We start from the raw sequence: 24329 nt of genomic DNA on the forward strand, positions 1-24329 counted from the left end.
TTAACAAAAAAAATGGAAGAGGATGCTGTATTAGCTGAAATACAAAGAGAGCCACCAAAAAAATGGTAGGGAAATACAGGGTAAATATAAAGACAAAAGATTGGATGAAGTAGAATCGTTTAGTTAAGTTCTTTTGTTTTGAAAACTTGAAAATAATTTTAAGTATGAATGTAAAAGGAGAGAGTATAATTAATTAAAAAATGTAAAAGTAGGAAAGAATAGAGACTAGACATATACATGGGGAATGTTTAAGATTGAAAGTGATTATATAGATTATTCTAAAGATATGAAAGAAATAGAGGGTGCACAGACATTTCAGATAATAGCGCAGTGTAGACTAGTCTAAGAGAAGCTAGATGGGCAAGAAGAACAGAAAGTAAAAACGTCAGTAAAAATACTTTTTATAAAAAATATTAAATTAGAAGATCTACAGAAGATGATAAAAAAGGTAAGAACTGATAAACATCAGAACTGGATGGGGTAAGTTATGAGTATTATAAAGGAAGGAATAAAGATGAAAGTTTTTTTAAATAGTAAATGATTAAAGGAAGGAAGGCAAATGGATGAAAATGTGGTGGAAGGAATTAAAATAAGATAAAAAAGCAATAATAGAAAGAAAAAGGTTTGGAAATGTTATGAATCAGAGGATTTTTATGGAGAATTTTATTAGATAATTTACATGTGAAAGGATATATGAAATATAAGGTTATGGAGGAAGGAAAATTTGTTGGCTGTAGTGGAGAAAATCTAAAATATTATTTTTGGAATGTAAAAAGAATAAAGAATTTTCAGAAAGTGTAAAAATGAACAGAGAAAGATTAAGAAAGGATAAGGATTTAAACATATAAATATGACTATTAATATGATATTATATAGGAAGTATAATAAAGACATGGTATTCATAAATGGGATAAACTACTGGATGCAATAATATGGGTGCTGAGCAAAAGGTTCGAGAATTTGTTATATAACAAGAAAATGGAAGAGGATACTGTATTAGCTGATATACAAAGAGAGCTGCCAAAGAAAGGGTTGGGAAATACAGGGTAAATATAAAGACAAAAGAATGAATGAAGTAGAAATGCTTAGTTAAGTTCTTTTGCTTTGAAAACTTGAAAATAATTTTAAGTACGAATGTAAAAAGACAGAGTATAATTAATTGATCTAAAGTTTTTTATAAGTTATAAAATGAATGTAAACATTAATAAAGCACTCCTACTCTTTTTGAGCTTCTTCCTGTATCTGGTTCAGGTGGGTCACTGTGGGAAATGAGCTTAAGATGGAGAGTAACACTAATGGTGAGAGTAATGAGGTAGTTTGTGTGTATATATGTGTGTGCGTGCATGTGTGTGTGTGTGTGTGTGTGTGTGTGTGTGTGTGTGTGTGTGTGTGTGTGTGTGTGTGCGTGTGTGTGTGCGTGTACTCGTGGGCTCCTGTGTGCTTGTGTGTGCATGTGTGATCGCTCGTGTGTGCGCATTTGTGCGTGTGTGTGTGTGTGTGTGCATGTGTGCGCGTGTGCTTGTGGGCTCCTGTGTGCTTGTGTGTGCATGTGTGGTCGCTCGTGTGTGCGCATTTGTGCCTGCATGTGTGTGTGTGTGTGTGTGTGTGTGTGTGTGTGTGTGTGTGTGTGTGTGTGTGTGTGTGTGTGTGTGTGTGTGTGTGTGTGTGCATGCATGCGTGTGTGCATGTGTGTGTGTGTGTGTGTGTGTGTGTGTGTGTGTGTGTGTGTGTGTGTGTGTGTGTGTGTGTGTGTGTGTGTGTGTGTGTGTGTGTGTGTGTGTGTGTGTGTGTGTGTGTGTGTGTGTGTGTGTGCATGTTTGTGTGCATGCTAGTGATGGTTAAATAGATTTGCTGAAGGATGTGCATGGCTCAAATGGTATAGCAACAGAATAAACACAATTTTAAGTTATTGTTCTAAGGAATAGAAGACTAGAGGGCACAGCCCTTAATGAAAGGGAAACAGATAATGATATTGCACTTTCCCAGGTGGAAGTTGTTGAAAACTGCATTATTGTAGAAGAGGGACCTGCACAAGCTGTTGATGTAAAAGGTAATGGATGAGTAGTATGAGAAAACGAAGAAAGATGATGTGTTTCTTGGGACATTATCATATCCTTTCTCCAAGACTAGGAATGCCTAGTTAGACTATTTCCTCATGTCTAGCTTCTTCTTAACTATCTGTCACACTGCAAACATCGGATTAGTTGTACTATATCCTGTTCTGAATCTGAACTGCTCATCTGTTGTCTTATATTCTACTACTTTGTGTATCCATTTATCAATCACCCTCTTCAAATCTTTCACACACTGTAACAGGAGTTTAATGCCTCTTTACTACCCACAGTTGTGAATGTCCCCTTTGTTCAAGTACACTGGCACAAGAATTCTTATTTTCCAGTTATCTGGGATGCATCTTTCTCTACACAGTTATGAGTACCCTCAGGAGCCATTTCTCCCCTAACTCACCCAGCATATTTATCATATCTGTGGTGTCCTCATCTGAGCCTGCAGCTTTCCCTGACTTCATTTTCCTTAATCCTATTCTTACTTCTTCCAGGGAGGGCTCCTCTTCTTCTCTCATTGTGGTTTGTTTCAAGTGCCATACAACTTCTGTGGGGTTTTCCTCATTCAGAAGTCACTGGAAATATTCCTTCCATCTGCCATTGATGTCCTGTGCACTGGTGAGTAAGTTGTTGCAAGTATCCCTTATGAAGAGTTTCTAACTATCTTCATCTTTCTGTCTTTGCCTTGTAACCTGATATAGTTTTTTTGTGCCACCTACTGAGTCATTTTCCAGAAGCTGGTACAATGTCCTGTTCTTTGCTATTGCAACTCCTCTTAGCTTCTTTGTTAGCTAAACAGTATTCCTTCCTAGCATAGTCAATCTTTTCTATTGCCCACTTTTTCCTGCACTCCTTCTTTCTTTTAATGACTTCCTGGACTCCTGCATTCCACCATCAACTTTCCTTATGTACCTTCTTTCCATATCTGGCTCGGCCACATACCTCACACTTTTGAGGTGCTGCCATTCTTTTTCAACTCTATCTATGGGGTGCTAGAGCCCTGAGTAATTCCTCAAACTCTTCAGTCAACTTCCAAGTTTTCAGCCTGGTCTCTGTTGACCATAGAGCCTTCTCTGACCCCTGCTTACAGCTGATTTGTGGTAACCACTGTTTTATGCTGTGGGCTGGCTGTTTCACTGGTGTTGGCTACTATCAAGACCCAGGCAGTCCTCATATCCTGTTCTGTCTGCCCTGATATGTGCATTCAAGTTACCCATTGTTGACACTGCAGGTCATATGGTGAGATTGTGAATAGTGTGCTATCCTTACACTAGAGTGTGATTGCCATGAGTCTGTCACTAATTCTGATAATATCCCTCACTGCCTTCTGAAATTCCCACACCATTTCTAGCCTGTCCTCCTCCTGAAGTCTCAGTTCATGTTTGGCAGGATGAATGGTTTTATATCCAGAGCTAACCCAGGCTGGGCAACTAGACACCAGACAGCTTTCCCAGCCAGTAGCTTATTGACCACTTTATGGTGGGTACATACACCCCTGCCACCATTAACATGGGTCCTGGCATAGATCAGATCCTCAACCATTTTGGTGATATTAGTCAACATGGCCAAATCGCATAGAGCTATATTTTACACCATGAAGTGGCTAGCCCTGGCACAGCATGCAGCCTGTGAACCATGCCCTGTTATCTTGAGGATACTGCACACCACATTAGATGTCCAAAGCAGTAGGTCTGTACAACTCTTCCCCCTATAGGGCACCATGTAGATTCTATGCTGCTGCACACAGCTCTATTCATTGATGAGTTTCAGATGGAAACACTCAACATGTTTTATGGAGGTGGGAAGAACACCACGGAGACACAGGGACAGCATGCAAACTTCAAGCAGGCATTGGACAGAGGTCAAGATCAAACCTTGTACCTTGTGCATTCAAGGTTTAGACCTTAACCATTATGCCAGCTGGTTGGTGAAGCAATGGCACTACTCTCAGTTCTCCTTTTATCCCTTTCGCACTTTTTGTAATTCATCCGAGCCAGCACTAAACACAAAGTCCTCTGTGTGTTTTGCTGTAGCACTCAGCTCCGATATGAATGAATGCTCTCTGTATTGTCAGACGTACTTGTTGGCCATAGGCTTCTGTGGACAAATTTGCAAGAACTCTCGGATGGCATTTGACCCATCTCCTCCACCATCCTTATCAGCAGTACCATCTATTTCCTCTATAAAACCAGGGTATTGTAATCTAGAACAACTTTTATAAAGATGTTAGCAATACACATGCTCTGTTCCTGTTCTTTATGTTTTTATAGCAAATTCTGTATCACTGAAATACAGAAACTGAACAATCAGGTGGCAAGTTGAATTGCATATTTTATTCTTTGTCATAGCTCTATGCACTCTTTCTAAGGTGGCTAGGGAGATGAGATTTGAGGCCTCCTTCAGTTCATTCCTGATGTGCCTGCTTCCTTTCACTCTCAAAGTCCAAAGAAATGAAGGTTGTTGTGGCAAATTAGTTTTTTTAAGTAATCACATTTTAGATCAATTTTGTTAGTCTTTGCTTGTAAACTCAAAACTTCTGCAGCATGTAAAGATGCCATACGCTTGTATGTGACTATTTCCTTGGGTAACTAGTAAACGTTTCATGAACTCTTGTAGTCCTTCTTTTTGTTAGATTGTTGCTGGCTTCTCAAATCTAGAGTCCATTAAGTTTGCAAGACTGCTGTTTGAGTCTTAAAAAGTGACCCTTACTTCTTTCCCACCACGACACTGACAGAACAAACATGAGCAACAAAAACATAAATAAATGAAATACAGTGATTGAAAATATTTTTACAAATCATAATGATAGAGCATTTTTTTAACTGGATGGCTCATTCACACTACAAGTATATCTTCTTTTGTCACATAATTTGGCTTTGTTTTGATGTATTTATCAGCATATTATTCTCTTGTGCCCAAATGGTCAAGTTAGTCAAGTTCTTTTGCAGACATGCTTTATCTGCAACACATGAAATCAGTTTACCCAGTTTCAGGTCATCTGCATACAGACTGTAGAACACCTCAGATGAAAAAGACAGATATGAAAGATATAATCTAAACAAGTATGAGCCTAGGACAGAGCCCTGTGGGACACTTTAACTGCAGCCAAAAATTTCACCTTTCCAGTTGCTGTATGACATTTGCCATGTTCTATTTGTAAGCCATGCAGCTATCCATTTTATCAAGTATACATGGATATCTATATCAACAACCCTGGACACATGGTCATCCATCAGCTCTCCTTGTGATTGCTAACACTAGGTAATTAAGTAACTCACTGTCAATCTGCAACTGTGCCAGCCAGGGTGATGGTGGGAGAAAATATAATCAGTGAGGACAGTTGTATTTTAATTTATAAATAAGCCACCCATATGATTTAAGCAAAAGGTTTTGTTCATATGGGTCATGGTCCTGACATCACATTTGTTGTATCAATACCTATACAAAATACCCATATCATAACTAATGTTGGAAAACTGCAGTAGGAGAATCTGAAATATTATAAAAAGTCCAAGGTGTGATGTGATGTGATTACCTTTGGAAATTGGCAAAAATACAACTTTATTAAGTATCCTCCAGATTTACTAATCATCCGTGCAGGACTCAATATAGTCCTGCACGGAAGCGGCAGTTTAAGAGGAAGATGGCAGCACACCATGCATATTAATGAAGGCGTGCTGCCTGAGCTCCAAATCCTACATGGAGCGTGGACGAGTGCAGGGGGCGTGTCTGAGAGCAGAGTTCTCAGAATAAACAAAGCCCTGCAAAGTAGAACAGAAGAAAGTGTAAATAAATGAGCAAGACTGCTCATAGGTGTCCACATATCCCCACCGACAGTCCTCATGTGTTCAACAGCAACAGTACATTTAAATAAAATGAAGAGACCCTTTTATTTATTTTTTTTAAAACCCCGAGTACAGCTAACCATAGGTGCACGGGTGTGCCCATCACTTAGCTAAGGTTAAAGCAGTTGAAAAGGCTGAAGAGGATAACAAGGAATATATATGCAAATGAAGCAGCACAGCAATAGTGCAGTGGTTAGAGCACCTGCCTAATGAAGAAGCATTAATGGTTCGAGTACCACTGCAGCACATATCATTTTCCATGTGAAATCTGTATACAAACATATTTTTACATCTTTTTGCCATATAACCTACATAATAACATTTAAATGTGAACTGAAGTACTGCATTAAATGCACATGTAAAGTGTCAGTGTCATAATGAGTAGGGCACTAGTAAGCAGGTTTAAGCTAAAATAAGCAGTAGTAAGCGTGTTTAAGTGCGTCTGTGCAAGGGTAAGCATTGCCTACACAAATTAAGCAAAGTAGAAGCTAACCGAGTGTAAGAAACTGTAACCAGAGGTTAGCGGTGCTTACCATCATGCAAACCCATGCAAACCCACTAACAACTGCTTTAAAGTGCCTTAATCACTCTGTATCCAATGGCCCATGGCCTACCCAGCAACAAAATAAACTGCCTCTGCAAGGCTCATACTCAAGACCCTATACACTATTGTCACAGTAGTTAACCACTAAGCCATCATAGCTGTAGATGTGCATGAGGTATCAGCAAACTAATTCTCACCACAGTAAAATCAAACCAGACATGTGAACTGAATCTATGTACAGTGTGAAGTGGTATAACCTGCTACATAACATAAATATGTGAACTGGAGTACTGCAGTAAGCATAGATTACAGGTGTTATTGTAATAAAGTGTAGAAGTCCCCAGGTCCTCATACAGTGTATGTATTCATGAATCACGGATACCAGACACATATATAACCTGTAATGAAGAATAAATCATTGCTAAAAGGCAAATATAGTGCTAATTAACTATTAAGCAATGCTAACCACAGCACAGCTCAAGTTAGTAAGTGTAAGCAATGTGTAGGGGAGCCAATTCAATCTGCCTAGTGGTATACCTCTTTAAGCAGTGCCAACCTTATGTAAGCAGGTCTGCCCATAGCTTAGCCTTTTCATAACTGGCCAATCATGGGAAAGTGCAGGAAAATGGCCGTATTTAAATCTCACAGGCGGCAATACTTTTCATAACTGGTTGTAGCTTCCTACTGCAGGCAGAATGTCTGGTGTGGGTGAAGGCACTCAATTTAGAGCACACCGCTGGGGCATCAAGGAGTCAAAAATCATGGTATGGCTCCTGGTAAAACACCATGATCAGAGACTACTGCAGGGCCAGTACCAGGGCTCGCGGTATAAAACGGGGGCCTGGGACAGTCTTGCCCGTGACCTTACCAGTGCCACAGGTATCCCCTAGACTGGTGAGCAGGTCAGGCACCACCATGCTGACCTAAAGCAGTGGAGGGGTGATGTACTGGAACAGTGGATCCATGAGTTTTGGCAGATGCCCAATTCCTCAGTACTGAGAAAGGACTAATTCTACTAAGTAGTAAATAATTGCCTAGCTTGTGTATACTATGGATAGGTATGGCTAAATATCACTGCATTTCTCTGACAGATGCAGATGAGCGGGCTGGGAACCAGCAAGCCCATGATGCTAGGCTGCAAAGGCTGCATCGCAAGGCAGGTTAGTAATCGGTCTGCATGTGTTGTCATAACAAATAAATATAAGATCCTTACAAAGTGTTGTACCAGTAGAACTAAATGTGTAATAGTCTGTGAATAAAGGTATAACTCCTGGAGTGCTTCTGTTTACTCTTCTCTCATATGTTGGTGATCTGCTCCATACTGTAAATAATACTGTTGTAACTTAAGCAGTGTCACCCACACCATGGTATGCAGATAAGATAGGTATGAAGTCCTGCATAACAATGTTGGAAATGCCAAGAGGTCAGTCATATCGTACAAGTTAGGGAGAATTAGAAAACAGTTGAAAACTTTACCTCAATTTCCTGATAGCACAGTGTACTGTGATGTTAGCTACAATCTTTTGTCAAACACAGCAGGGGTTTGAATCCTGTGAGTTCTACGAAGTTGAATGAATAATCATACCCCACAACTGTACAGATTTTGTTACAATGTTCAGATAGAAAGCTGTATGCATAATTACACCCAACAACTGCACAGAATTTGCTAGAATGTTCAAATTGTAAGTTGTATGCATATTCATACCCCACAACTGTTCCAATCTGTCCAGCATGTCCAGATAAATGGCCCATATCACCAGCTTGGTACCCTGTTCCCCTGAAAATCCAGTGTGATGAATCAAGAAATGTAGGCAGCTGTCAATGACATATAACTGATAGTCAAACGTGTACATAGTCAGAGAATGTATATGGAAACAAAACTGTCATTCTAGCACCTCACCCAAAGTGTATGACAGCAATTCTCAACATATGTTGCATTAACACCTGCAGCCTGTTACGCCTGTATGTAAGACATAGGTCACGTATATAATAATTTATAAACATACCAGTGTACAATATAAGGGCATTGTGTAGTGTAATAATACATGTAAGGAAAAGACCACTGCAGTGACTAAGAATGTTGTGAAAACTACAAGGATATATTAGTTGTTAATTGAACTCTCTCTCTCATCCCTACCATATGTGCATAATAACCCAATGGCACTCCTCAAGTGGTATGTGTACACTCCAAACTTTTGTTGGGACATATGTCCTAATGGTTTATAAATATTCACATTTGTTTCTATGTATGTGCCATGTTAAAATACACCCATATTGGTGGCCCGTTGCCATCAATGAAACCTGCATGCTCCTGTAATGGCCACTGTTGTTCCATATATGCATGTGTTCTGCTTGCTCTGTAATTGTGTTAAATCTGGTGTGTTGGGTTAATGGGAATACCTATGCATGCTGTAATCCTGAATGCTGACTGTTAACTAACCCATATCTGTCATAAGCCTGTGCCAACACAGCTCATATGGGAAGGCTGGTCCCAGCGGACCAACCTGTCCCACCTCAGCTGGCCATGGCACCGGGCACCAGCACATCTGGGGCCCAACCTGGGACCTCCTCCTCCATGGGACCTGCGTCTCCTTTGGGTGGAAACAGTGCAGGGGATGGATCTCACCTCCCCCTCAGAGCGAGCATGGAGAGGAACCTGTCATCCGTCAACAGGTCCGGGTGGTGGTGCGTAGGGAGCTCAATCTGGAGTATCGCGTGTGGCTATGCCAGCTTGAGGGCCGATTGGCGCTATTAGAGGGTGAGTCTGCCCTCCTACACAGCCCCCAGCACAGCCACTTTCGGGGCCGTGAAGGTGCAGTGGTGAATGCCCATGGGTTGGGACCTCAGTCTCATTGTTTCCAGTTGGGGGCTCATGGGCTTGCGACTTCCAAACATCCCTCCCCGTCCAAGATGTTTACCCCCAACTTGTGTCATATACCGGCCCCGTATGTGTCTTGTGTATTTTGTCTGTTAACCTACCCAACCTACATCCCGAAATATACCTTCTACCCCTCCCCAATATCCCACTTTCACCTGAAAAAAAGGGCAATCTGTACCCACAAAAAAATCTTGCCCCATACATAGTTGTCCATTTCGCACACCTGTCCACCGGGCACATGTAATCTGGTCTAATTGGCATCACAATGAATATATGTTGTCCTCACCCCTCTCCCAGGGGTTTGAGGGACCAAATTTACCTGCAGATATAGTGTATATGCACAGCTGTTACTGTAGAAGAAATGAGCAGCTATGGACCTTTCCTATACCCTTCCTGCATATGCATAGCTATTTTCCCTAGTGTCTTTCCCTCTTTGTGCCATGTTTTCACCACTTTCCTATCAACCCCTTTTTCTTTTCTTTTAAAGGAATTAGCATGGGGGTAAGAGGCAGTAAGCACTGTTAAGCAGCAGTGAGCAGGTTTGCATGGGTTTGCGCGGGGGTAAGCTATGCCTACACAGGTTGAGAAATCTGAAGCTAACTGACTGCAAGGAAACATAAGCGGAGGTTGGCAGTACTTACCATCGTGCAAACTCATGCAAACCTGCTTACAACAGCTTAAAAGTGCCTTAATTACTCTGTAGCCAATTTCCCTTGTTCTGCTCAGCAAACAAATAAACTGTCTCTCCAAGGCTCAAACCCAGAACCCTGCATTCCATACACAAAGTGCTTCACCACTAAACCATGTCAGAGAAAGATGCCATGAAGTTTTCACAAACATATCATGTAGCACAATCAGTCAACAGTACAGGAAATGTATTAATATCATACCACACAACCTGTTAATGCAAAAAGTCTGGACAAAGTATGCCACACTATGGTTACAAATAGGGATATATGTCAACTAATGCTCTACTATACTTAAAATGTTGGTAGTTACACAGTTATATGTATTAGAACACATATGTAGAAGGAGATGAAGTCTGAAACACAAAAGTGTTGGCACTAGTTACTGACTTCAATGCTGCGATCATCCATGACAACTGCCAAGTAAATGAGGAACAGGCCAAAATATGAGCCGAACATGCATGGACATATGGACAGATACATATCTGTAAATGTAGACAGACAGCTATAGGTAGATATATATATATATTAATGTATGACTCACAAATAATCATATAACATCAATTGTATATATCTACATACATATGTTCATATGTATGTATATATATATATATATATATATATATATATATATATATATATATATATATATATATATATATATATATATATATATATATATATATCTGTAACATCTGCATGTATATATCTATATATATATATATACATACATATATATAGATAGATAGATAAAGATATATATATATTGATATATCCATATGAGATATATATATATATATATATATATATATATATATATATATATATATATATTGATATATCCATATGAGATATATATATATATATATATATATATATATATATATATATATATAGATAGATAGGTACATGCGCATATACAAACACAAAAGGTATCAGTAGCCATACATATGTAGAAGTAGTGTGGAAGTACTGGGTGCAAAGTATATTCCTCAGCCACAAGCCCTTTAACTGCTACCTGTGAAATGTGTAGTGTGGCAACCATTCCCACAAATGTGAATACTGACATTAAACATATACCCACCCACAATTCAAAGGACATGACACAACACACAGGTATGCATACATAGATAACCTTTATTTGTGTACTATACAATAATGTATGCCAGTACTTACAACACATTGGGTTTGAAATATGTAATCAGTGATGAATGCAAGGCCCACACAAAAAATTAGATGCAAGCAATGTGTATATATACCATACTATGCTGTCCAGGCCAAGGCTTTCAATTAGTATAACAGTAGAAACAGGATTTGCCTTCAGGATACGTAACAATCAACAATTACAGATGTAGTTCAGAAGCCTCCAATTACACCCTGTAGTCAAGCCCTAGGGGGAAAAGTAGCACTTGTGTTAATGTCACAGTATCTTGTACATAACATTGCTTAACCTAACATCTCACTATCACACGGAATGACACTCATCTTAACAGTTATATCCCTGAAAAGATGTCATAGCCTAGGTTAATGGCGCTGAACCCCCCCCCCCCCATATAAGGCTGTACAAGGACAAGGAACACTGTGTACCACACACTTACCTCTGGAATGTACAAGGCCACATATGTGTTCTCCATCTGTTGCCCCCATATATATGGACTTGGCCCAACAGTCGGTGTGGGAGTCCACAACATGACTTGGATGACAGCAGTAATGGTAGTGGTAAATAATGATAGGCCATTACCTAACAACCATTCCTGTATCACAGCAGGACAAAGACTGGCATATATGTGGAGGACAGAGGCAGGAACATATGGCCATATTTGCATTATTGCTGTTACACACTCTGGAAATTGCTGCTGTTTCAGGATTTGTTGCAGCATACCCTTATGCAAGAATACGACATTGAAATACAAATGGATGTAGCCATGTACTGATAGCACTCAACAGACAGAATGTCACAGATATATCTGGGACAATACCTGTGTGGTGCACAGACAAAACCTAACAGCCAATTCCCCTGGTATCATTTGGATAGGCCCATAGTTGACAGCTATGCAGACAACATTCCATGAAAAAGTACCATGTACACAGAAACCCTGTAAGAACAGCAAGATACATTGCACACAACAACACTACTCATGCTATCTGTAGGTGTAGAACCTTACCCAATCATGGCTTTGGCCTGTGTCTGCAGGTTCTGCTGTAAGAGGTATTGCTACCTGCTGTCTGTAACACTGATGTCCACACACACAGGAAGGATGTCATCCATACTGGAAAGGTGAATGGACAATGCCCAAAGAAGGCAGCAATTTAAAGTACAGGGTTGCCATGACAGTGGTCATCTGAAGTACTACACAGCAGGCTGCATGCAATTAGCAACTGGTGGACACTGACTGGTGCAGAGGCCACCACCTGATCATGTGCAATATCAAAAAAAGCATGCAGCAATCTATTCAAACCAGCTCAATCACTCTACTGCAGAGACTGAGAGAGAGAGAGAGAAACTTCAAGAAAGGTCACAAAGCTCAGGGTTGTGTTACAGCGGAAAAAACATAACAGGAAAAACATAACAGGTATGTGAAACAGATACGCATTTACTTGCACGTAGTATATAGCATAGAATAATAGGATGTATAATGTGAAGATGTATATGTGCCATCAGTACTTGTTCCTGTAATGATGTTCTGCTCAACAACTGCACTGGACAATAGTGTCAGTCCCTGTGGGCAGTGGGACATACCTGTCAAATGTGCAGATCAGCAGTGAATGGCAAAGATGTGACCCATGATATCTGTTTTCTGTAAATTACTGTGGCGAATGGCTGGTGGGGGTATTAATACTGCCATGATAGACACATGGGTGAGAAACCACACCACCTGCAGGACAGTCATGTTAAAGTGTAGCATAGCATGCCCAACTGCAGCAGTATAATATGCTTATCTAAAATTTGTCACCATATATACCCCCCTAATGTTAGTCTGTGTTCACATGTGACACCTGTCTGTGTTGCAGAAAGGCAGAACAGTTCAGCTGTGAAGTAAAGAGAGTTACATGAGTGTGGTCCAGATGTTCGTATGCACCCCACATACAGATACATATATGTGTGATACATATTCACAGCTGTGTATGTCTACAGAACTTCGGACAGTTGCACATTTATATAGGTATATAAGCAACACATGATATCTACACATATATTCACATATGTATATATGCATACATATATATATATATATATATATATATATATATATATATATATATATATATATATATATATATATATATATATATATATATATCTATATATATATGTATATATATGTATGTATATATATATATATATATATATATATATATATATATATATATGTCAATACATGTCCCTGCCATGACATCTGTGAGAGAACATCACACATCAATACACAATATACCTACACACCAGTACATGGCTGCAAGATGGAGTGTGGAGTGTGGTGTGTAACCCATGTTGGGAACACATCGCAATTGTTTCAGAAGGTGAGATATATATGTTGGTGAAGGGTATTAGGCACATATTGGTATGTAGATCTGGTTGGGTGACAAACAAGACAGCATACAGGGCTGGTATATGACACGTGGTGGTTAAATACTGTGGATGGGTAGTTACATTGGGATTGTGGAGGCAATTGAGCCCCCACATGGGAACAAATAGAACATATTGCCCACCCATGGACAGTCACGACAACATCCACATAGACATAAAGGTGCCTTGGGTTTGGGATGAGAAGGAGGAACATGCATGTCGAACCTTGTGTATGTGTACTGCATGCCTCTAGGTGATGTAGCACATATCCCATGTCTCTGTGGAGCTCCCTATGCACAAGACCTTGGACCTAACTGCATGACAACAGACATATGTCTGTGTGTGCTCCATGGGGGGGTCACCATTTCCTGAGGTGGCTCCACATAAAGGTAGTGCCAGAATGGTAAATAATGAGCTCCCATGGTGGGCCCCGAGTTTGATGTGGACTGGTAACGTGTGCACATTAGGTAGGAGTGGTGTTCCTGCTGGCAAAGAACTCCTACACATACTGGTGTGTAACTGTCATGGAACATATGTGGGTTTTAATAGTCCACACAATCCCAGAATATGTCCAACAGCATGCCTAGATATCCCCAATATCACAGAATGGCAGATGTGTAGCAATCACATAACAGGCATACCACATAGTGGCAGTGACATGGCATGCAGGTGAAATACTCTGTAACAGCCCAGCAACTCTAGTGTCCCCACAGGAGCATGTCTATAAACACTTAGCAGAAACTGTTGTACAATACAATATATGACCCAATGGTATATATACCGGAGACATACCACTAGCGTTGTGTGAACATTAAGTTGGAGATGATATGGTGGTGGGAGACTGATATGTGTATTGTATTATGGTAAACTTGCCATATGAGTTGCTCAGGCATATTTCCATCATTATGTCTCTCAATGAGTATGGCGCACCTGAGGAATCCTGCCTACAGTGCCACTGACGATGACATTATAATCACTAGCATCATCCAGATCTACCAGCTGTTGTTCTCATGGACAAGCCAGGACCAGCATGAGTGAACAGCCATGTGGAATGATGTGGTCCGCAGGGTGAATGAGGTGGTGATGCACAGCCATACATATGAGCAGGTCTGCCACTATTGTAGTGACCTGCTCTGCTATGTACATCGCCATGTCGCTGCCATGTGGGGTGACCACCTTGCAACAGGGGGGACAATAACATCCATTCTCCCCTCACCAGAGTGGAGGAGCTGCTCATGAGCCTGGTAGCACTTGCCCACCCACAAGAGCTACAGCCTATACAGTCATGGAGGTGGGTGCTACACACACACCAAACATGGAGCATGCAGGTAAGGTTCCAGGGCATATCAGTAGATTACTGTAGTGCATGCATCTGTACAGGTAGATCATGCATATGTGAGATGTGGAGTCTGTTGCTGTGTAGTACTGATAAGCAGTAATGCATAGTCTGTAGTACTGTGGACTTCAGTTGTTGTTGTACTGTAATATTGCAGCCACCCTGTAGCAATGCCATAGCTGTGGCCACTGACATCAACTCTATCTCATCTAAATGTAGGTACCTATGGGATACCAGCAAGGCAGCAGCCGGATGCCAGTGAGTATGGTTTAAGGTTATGCTTGGAAATTCACTGTGCATGTCATAGCTAAGGTGTAGGCCATGTACACATCTAACATACGTACCCATAACGCATGCTATACATGTGCACTGACAGAGCACATGCCTCTCTAATGGGATTACCAGCCTCATACACATGCAATACACAGACCATCTCAGACAACTGCGGCTACACTCCGGCGGTGCACATTGCCCAGGCACAGCTGACATCTGCCTAACATACACAGCTATGTCATACTCAGAGCAATTGAACATGCTACACATAAAGACATCCCACTCCCTCTGCAAACACACACTCCAGGGTCCCACACCTCATCAACACATTACACAGAACATACTGGAAGGATAGGGCCCTGTCCTGGGGAATTACCACACTCTGGAATGGACTACCCATACATATCAGGCAATGCTACTCATTGGCCCTCTTTACAGATACACTTGACAACTGGATGGGAAATGGGGAATTCACCCTGGATAGTATGTCTGTGCCAAAGCCTGACAGGGGCACAGGGGAAGAACATTAGTGGGTGGTGCATGGCTGGGAACCCTTGTGGCCAGGCTTATGTAGGTCTCAGGACCAATAGACCAGTACTCACCTATGAACCTATGTGTACCACAGACAACATCAGCCAGGGCTCAATAATGGTCAATGGTTTCTAAACTCACCATAGGTGCAGTACATTGTGTCTGTGGTTGGTCTAATGGTAGTCTATCACTCATACATGCACCACTGATGATGACATCTGTGAATACACATCAAGCATTCACTAAACACATGTCCATATGTAATCCAGAAACACACAGTGGCTGTGAGCAGCAGCGGAAACTCAACTGACACACAGATGCACATCCTGCAATGGTGTGTACACCTGTGAGGTATGGTGCGCAGTACATGCCAGGGTACTGAACAGATGCACAGCAATGCTGTGGACATGAGTGCAGTGAATTCCAGGGGATGGGCCATCACCTACTAACAGAAGCCATGCATCACAGCCATGTATAATGTTGGTAATGAGGATTGACTCAGTTGTACTGCATGCTGTTGAGCACCACATTTCCTGCATGCTGACATGTGTGTAATTACAGGTTTGTGTGTGATACTGTACTGCACCATCACTTGCTATTGTGTATGTTATGGGGGTGTGGAAGCTGTCTGTAGTGCTGTCTGGTGGAGTGTATGAGTTGCCGTGTATGTCAACTGCATGTGTGTATGTCTGTGTGTGTGGCCATGTCTGCACACACACACACACACACACACACACACACACACACACACACACACACACACACGCGTGTGTGTGTGTGTGTGTGTATGTACTGTTTAGCAGGTCTTACAGTCTGTTCCCCGTTTTCCCCTCACAGGTGGTGAAGTGGGGCTGGGTCCCCCCGCAGGGAATCTGATATCACTGATACAGACAGTGACCATGAGGATAGGTGTGTTGTGGCACAGGAAGGGTCATCAGGGGCTGCCACTGGGACACAAATTGACATCCAACACGTATCCACCCCATCCACACACACAGTCACACTGCCTCTACATACCTCATCACCGTTGGCCTTAGCTGAGGGACAGTCTATGGTTGGTGTTGGCCAGGACAGTGTGGTATCTATGGCACATGTGTCAGGACACAGCAGCCATAGACAGATGTCTGGTGGGGTATCACATAGGCAGATGTTCAGGGGTGCTCGTCGGAGCACTGCTGGTCATCATACCTCTGGCAGATGTGCCACATCTATATCAACCACACGCATGTTCCAGGCTATCATGGAGGCGCAGGCATGAATGGAACAATACACTAGGCAGGGTCAAAGGGCACAGAGGGCTCATCACACCTGTGTAACTGACAGCATCCATGACCTAGCAGGTGCCATCCGTAATTACACCAAAGTCATGGATAGACAGTGGGGTGAGACACTGGATCTCATCCACAATGTAATGTCCATGCGTCAGGACAGGGCACGATGGTTACGACAGCCACATGGATGTATGCCAGCAACTCCAGCAGCTGGAGGTCACCATGGATGTCCCACCAGTCACAGCTGCTCCCGTAGTGGCAGTACCAGACTCAGCACTGTAGGGGGCTGTTGTCCACAGACTGTCATAGCAGAACATGTGCATGTGGCCCTGGCCAGTCCCAGGAGGGAGCTAGACCCAGTGGACATCTGTCAACCTCGGGGGACAGTACTCAATCTGACTTTTTACCTGATACTGCCTGTAGCACCCCTGCCAGGCACAAGTCCCATGTCCATGGCTGGAGATGGTGAACTGCAAACCCTGCCAGGTACAGTCTGCAGCTGTCTCACAAATCCCTGTAAAGGGCAGCCACATGGTGGAACTATGTGCATGCAGACACACACACATAAACAACAAACCTAGGGCAACAACATACCTGCACACATGACATCACCAGTGGCCCATAACAGTACTTAGCCCCCTCACACACACACGCACACACACACACACACACACACACACACACACACACACACACACACACACACACACACACACACGTGTTGTCAATTGTATGGCTCAGCCTAGGACTCTGGAAAGCAAACAATACATCCTGTGCATATGATGATACCTGTGCCACTCCCTGACATCCGTAACATCGATGCAGGGACAGGCTAACATGGTGCTGATGCACAGGGTGACTGTACAACAGTGTAGCAATGGAATGATGTGTAGCATGTTGTCAGCAGTAAAATAAAATGTTAATATCATGGAAGGTATAGTTGTGCAGCCATGATGGATCATAGCTGTAGTTAACACTGTTGTATTGTTGTCACCATTATCTATTCTGATTGTGTTGTGTTTGTCCATGTACCACATGGCTGATGGGTGTAGTGGTGTCAGCAGGCCTTCTACAGTGGACATCAGTAAGTGTAGTGGGTGTAGTGGTGTCAGCAGGCCTTCTACAGTGGACATCAATAAGTGTAGTGGGTGGTACACATGCCATGGCTGGGTAGAACACACAGAGCCTTTGGGTTGGATGCAGTACAGGTCCAAGACTGTACACATGGAGGTATGTCCCCACGCAGGTAATACATATGTTGCACATGTAATCCCACCAAGACAAGATAGGCACAACCACACATTGCTATATATGCAATCTGCAATGTGGATGACATTGAACATAACAGCAGGGTGTATGTCCCTCTCCCCACTCTACTGTGATCCTTACCTCAGTAACATGTGTGTGCCAATGCCCGTGGCATAGCCCTACACTTAGGAGGGTGTGAGGTGCTCAACTACTGTGAATGGTGTAACCAACAACTAACAACCTGATTACATACACTGTAAAGAATTACAGACAGCTATGCGGGGGGATAGATCAACAGTAACTGCAATAATAGTGGATGTGTCCACAACAGCCACACCCACTGAGTTATAGCAACCCCAGTAGTGCTGCACACCTCTATAGTGCGGAGGAGGGCATTAACACATCTATGACCTGTGAAGGAATGTATGTCCATGGGATGGCACCTGTGGAATGTTGGCATTTGCCAAGCTGTCCTGGTGGAAACATATCCTGTGAATAGAGGTAGATCCCTTAACAACTACACACATTGCTACATGTGGGATGGTGTACAAAAGCCTGCTATGATCTACATAGGAATTGTGCACCTCCTAACCCTCATCTACATCTGTCATGATTGGGTCAAGGAGGTATACCAGGTTCAGGTTGTATTCTCTGCCTTTGACAAGTCCAACATTGGCAGGATCCCATGTGTTAAGATTACCAGTGACATTGGCCATGGGTTCATTGTTGATATGTACTGTTAAGATGTACTGCCCTTGCCATGTAGGGTCCTGGTTAGGGTATCTGCTAAGGTTGGTAGTGTATTGCAGGCTAGACATGTTTGGTTGGGGCGATACCTATCCTTGCCAGATGTATGTTGTCTGGGTCTCTCAAACCCAACAATGGTGCATGTGGACATATATGTTGCGGTTACATTCCCAGTTTCATCTACAGATGTATGCCCATATATACCTATATATATATATATGTGTTCACCTTTAAAATGGAGACAATCATTTCTTTGAATGGCCCTTTCTGCAAACCAAAAAGAAGTAATCCATAATTTCTTATTGCACCACAGTTCAAAACACAGCAGTTCTAAAGGCACCTTCGCTGACTCTCGAACTGCAAGTTGGAATACATACCATAATGCAGAGGCATGCTCCCCTGCACCCCCTATCTGGGGAACTGGGCCCCCCAAAACACCCCTTACTGTGATATACTAGCTCTGAGTTTGCACAACAGTGGGGATAGGTAAATATTCCCCATCCCCATTATTGTGCCATCGACACCCAAATTGACAAATCTGCAATGAGCGAACGCATAGTGACATTCACTCATTGCACATTCAATGCATTTACTGCAAGATTGTGCAATGTTGAGAACATACTTTCGGCCTTCCAGCTTTCAGACACATGGATTTTTTTCCCTTTGAAAGGTGAGGCATATATATGCTTACATATATGCATTCCTATTGCTGTATATATGTGGACATATAGATGTATACATATATATCTATAGATGTATGCGTATCTATGTATATATGTATTTATTGGCTTACATATATATATATATATATATATATATATATATATATATATATATATATATATATGCATATATATACGTATGTGTGTATATATATATATATATATATATATATATATATATATATATATATATATATAATAAAACACCCAAGCGATAACCCAAAAAAGAAATCAAAAACAAATCCCAACGAAGCACCCAGTCACTTAAATCCAGTCAAGGCTGCTTAATCAACTGGCAAGTGAACTGTCCAAATGTGTTCTATAGACAAGCCGTTTGCAAAACTGTTGAATCCTTGAAACCAAACGGTAAATGGAGCCGTATACACCAAAAAGCTTGATAAGGTTAATAAGGTACAATGTCCCAAGGTGAGGTATAACAGCTCTGTGTTCTACCTGAAACCAAAAGTATACTGAACGCCAAGTTGCAAGAGCTTGTATAGGCCAAACAAGTACTAATCAACAAGTCCCAAGAATGCACAAATCACGAGTTCGTAAAAACAAAAAGTAGATACTTTTATTGGTGAGCGCTTTCGCGGTGTGATCCACCGCTTCATCAGACAAGTAACAAATAAATACTGCTGGTTTAAATACTCGTTAAAAAACAAATCAACCTATCACACAAAGAACTAAAATCTCACTGTGTTTAAAACAAACTCCGTGTTTTTATGACGCATCAAATATTGCGACCACTTTTCAGCGACAAAAGCGGAGATTAAGGTTGCCATGACAACCAAATAAAAACCTGAATGTCTGTTCCTAAAAAACATCTGTAGCAGTAATGGAGCGTGTGTCTGCATAACACAAGAAATCAAGTGATATTATGCTACTACTTTTTGTTTTTACGAACTCGTGATTTGTGATTGTACTGTGTCTGAAGGGTATACATCGGTGATTTGGCAATGACTGTTGCTACATTTCTGCATAGCGGGGGGGGACACCTGACTGTTTCTACATTTCTACACAGGAGTGGGGGGGAACACCTGACTGTTACTATAAGTGTACGTCGGATGGCGGGCCACACCTGACACTTTTACACATTTGCTAGGTCTGTACTGGTATGTTGGGTGCACCATTTCAGTCTGTAGACTTACCTATCATGCTGGATAGAGGCATACCAGTGTACTACAGATCTTAGCTTTAACTAGCTACATATTAGTTTCTGACTTCCTAGCCTTCACAACTTACATCCAACTGCCTGGCCTGCTGTAGTCTGTCTGTGTAGGCCTGGGGGAGGGCTTACCCACAGGGCTCATTTAGAGGCCATAGTACAGCATTTGTTTGTGTTTGTCTACACCTATCCTGCTGGCTGTGACTGTTGTTGGGTATGTGCTCCCCCCCAACTGGCATGTGTGAGTCGCTTACCTTGTGGGTGTCCCAGTATTGAGGGTGGTGCTGCAGGGCTGTGTATGTCGGATGCACATAGTACACTCCCTATACATGGTTGAGCACAGGTAGTGTAATGTTTGGCATCCCTTTTACTGTATGTGCGAGTTGGAGAGAGATGTCATTCCATGGTTCCTACTGTGTCAGTGCATGTGCTATGTGTTGCCTCTTTGCCAAGGCCAAGGCATACTGGGCATGCCTCCTTCTGCCTACTGGGGCAGGCTCAGGTTGTTCCTCCTCTGAGTCACTCTGTGCCTGTGCAGGCATTGGCAATGGTGGAGGGCTGTTTGGCCCTGCCCCATGCTGTTCCTGCTGCAGCTGTTTCCAAAGGATCATATTGTGTAGCATGGCACATACAAGGACAACTTGTGTACATGTAACAGGTGAGTACTCCAAGACTCCATCAGCTGTGTCCAGGCACTAGAACCATGACTTGAGCATCCTAAACACACTCTTTATTATGATTCATGTTTGTGCGTGTGCCTCATTATGGAGTTCTTGTTTGGGTATGTGTGCATTTCTGATGGGTGTCATCAGCCATGGCTCCAGTGCGTATCCAGCATCCCCCACTAGGTGACCGTGTGGGATGTCCCCATTGGCAAATATCTGGTACAGCTGTGTCAGATGCCAAATGTGGGAATCGTGGTAGCTTCCAGGGAAGCCAGCACACACATTCATTATTATGCCCTGAGCATCGCACACAACCTGGCAGTTGATGGAGGGGAAGCCCTTGCGGTTGATGTAGACCCTACCCCGCTCACCTAGTGGTGCTTTAATGTGTATGTGCGTGCACTCTATTGCACCCACTACCTCAGAATATTCTGCTATTTGGTGGAAGAGATGCATATTGCTGGCCAACGCCTCACGGGTGATATGGAAATATACGTGCTCACCGACATGTGCTGACATGGCATCCAGGAACTGCTGGAGTACCCTGGATGCTGATGCCTGTGAAATCCCCATCATATCCCCAGTTGGCCTTTGGAAGGTACCTGTAGCTAGTATTCTTAGGCCTACACATACCTTGGTATCCACTGGGATGGGTTCTCCTCTGTTAGTTCTGTGTGTGAGGCATGCCCGGCACAGCTCAACAATTTGCTTTAGGAGGTCTCTGTCCACCCTATTGCACTCTACTATCTCCAGCTCATGTAGCCCTTGGTAGGTTACCCTGGGTCTGTACACTCTTCTCCATCTCCTCACTGTGGGTTGCTCAGCAGCATTCACATCCTCACCAACCTCAGCCTCTTGCACATGCTGGTTTATGATAGCAAAAGCAGCCACTAACATTTTTTCTCTTGCTTTCGTTTTGTAAAATTTCCCCGTCTGTATACACCGGTGGTGCAGAGGTTTTGGAAAAAACAAAGGAGGAAAGGTGTTTGCATGGTTTATACTGGTGTGCTGGGCTGGGCTGGGCAGCTGCCTTTGTAATTGGCTGTTTCTGATAAATTTCACAAGTCAGATAAGCTAGTTCTTCTTGATTACCTTCCTACTGCTGTTTTCCCATCCCATTGCCTCGCTGTTTAAGCCTGTGTGTGCACCGTGCAAACTGAGTGCTCAAATGTCCACAGAGCTGCTATTTCCTGGTTTAACTTCCTTTTTCTTCCTGTTAAACCCGGTGCGCAGCATGCACACCCGCTTACACTTTGTAAAGCATGCTAGGCAGTTTGGACACACCTCTGTCTTAGCTGTGCTAAGCTAGGAGCAGTCCTGAGCCACAGGGATCCAATCTACTTACAGTATGCCTGACACACACCCTCATGATGTCACCTATAGCCTAGTCTTGCAACCAGCTATTTATACTCTTACACTCTTGGGACCTGCCTTACACCCTGGTTAAATCTGGGATTCACTATCCTTCCACTCATTTGCATAGGATTGCCTGCTAATGCATAGTTACATGTCCCACAATGAGCCTCTCCCCTTAGCAACCATTACTCACTGGCCAGGTTGTCTTATGCCTGCCATTGACTTGCATGGCAGAATACTGCGTTTAGTTAGAATGCTCATTTTAAGTTTATTTTTTTATTTTCCCCCGATCCTGTTTGCGCACCTCTGCCCTATGCTTAAACAGTTTTCAATGCCAATGGCCTTATATTTGGCCATTGGCATGCTTCCTTAATGATATGCAGCCTTTATTTGGAGCTGTCATAGCTCCGTTTTGTAGTTTGCATAAATGTACTCAGTTACTAACCGAGTACATTTCTGCAGACTCTACTTATCCTGCACTGACAGCTGACAGCTTCCTGGATCACAAATTACCCTCATTTGCATGGTTTTCACCTGAAAATGTGGGTAATTTGCATAGGAGCTCGGTCCGTGCAGGATTAGCCTAAGAGCTTACGTGCACGTCCTGGGAGCTCGTTCCTGGATCGGGAGCTCTTAGACTAATCCTGCACGCTATAAAGGGCTTCATAAATCTGGGGGTATGTTTCTGATATAAGAATAGTCTATGACAAAGTCTGATAAACACCTTTCAGTGCTCTTATGTTTTTTTCTTTGTGGCAACACAAAGTGTATTTCAGCTTTTACAACTGTTAAAATATTAGAGATACTGTACACTTCAGTTCTTGCCACTGTCAATATGACTGACAATGCTGTGTGTTACAACTTTCAGGGATGTAAAACACTTCATGCTCCTCTAGTATAGATATCTTAGAATACATGGAGCAATATGTCTGGCAGTTCAGACAGATAATTTAGGCTACGAGGTTGTAATGAGCCACTTCTTCTAGTCTAAGGTTTGATTCCATCAACCTTCATTTACCTACCTTTTCACTCTGAGCAAGCCACTTCAATGCTTCTGGGCTGAGTTTAAAAAAGATCCATGGGAATCAGTGCTCAAAGTTCTACACCATTTAACAAAAAACAAATAAATAAATACATTGTTGGAAATAAATCTCCATGCACTACAATGACTTGTGTGGCACCATTAAGTGTGTTGAAAAACACTTAACACTCCTACAGTGGTAGTAGCATCTGTAGCCAGTAGTACATAAGTACTGCTCTGTCTATTTAAAACAACTGTGATATGTTTCTCCTATCATAATCAACATGGAGGTTGTGGTACATTGTCAAAATGGATGGCAAGCTTCACCTTTCATGCTTTGTTTGACTCTGTTTCAGCTGCATTCCTTGACATCTATTTTGAGAACATTTACCAACTTGGATATGATCAGA

This window comes from Protopterus annectens, chromosome 1.part1 (assembly GCF_019279795.1).
Source record: "Protopterus annectens isolate FY-2018-M chromosome 1.part1, PAN1.0, whole genome shotgun sequence".
NCBI classification, from domain to species: Eukaryota; Metazoa; Chordata; order Ceratodontiformes; family Protopteridae; genus Protopterus; species Protopterus annectens.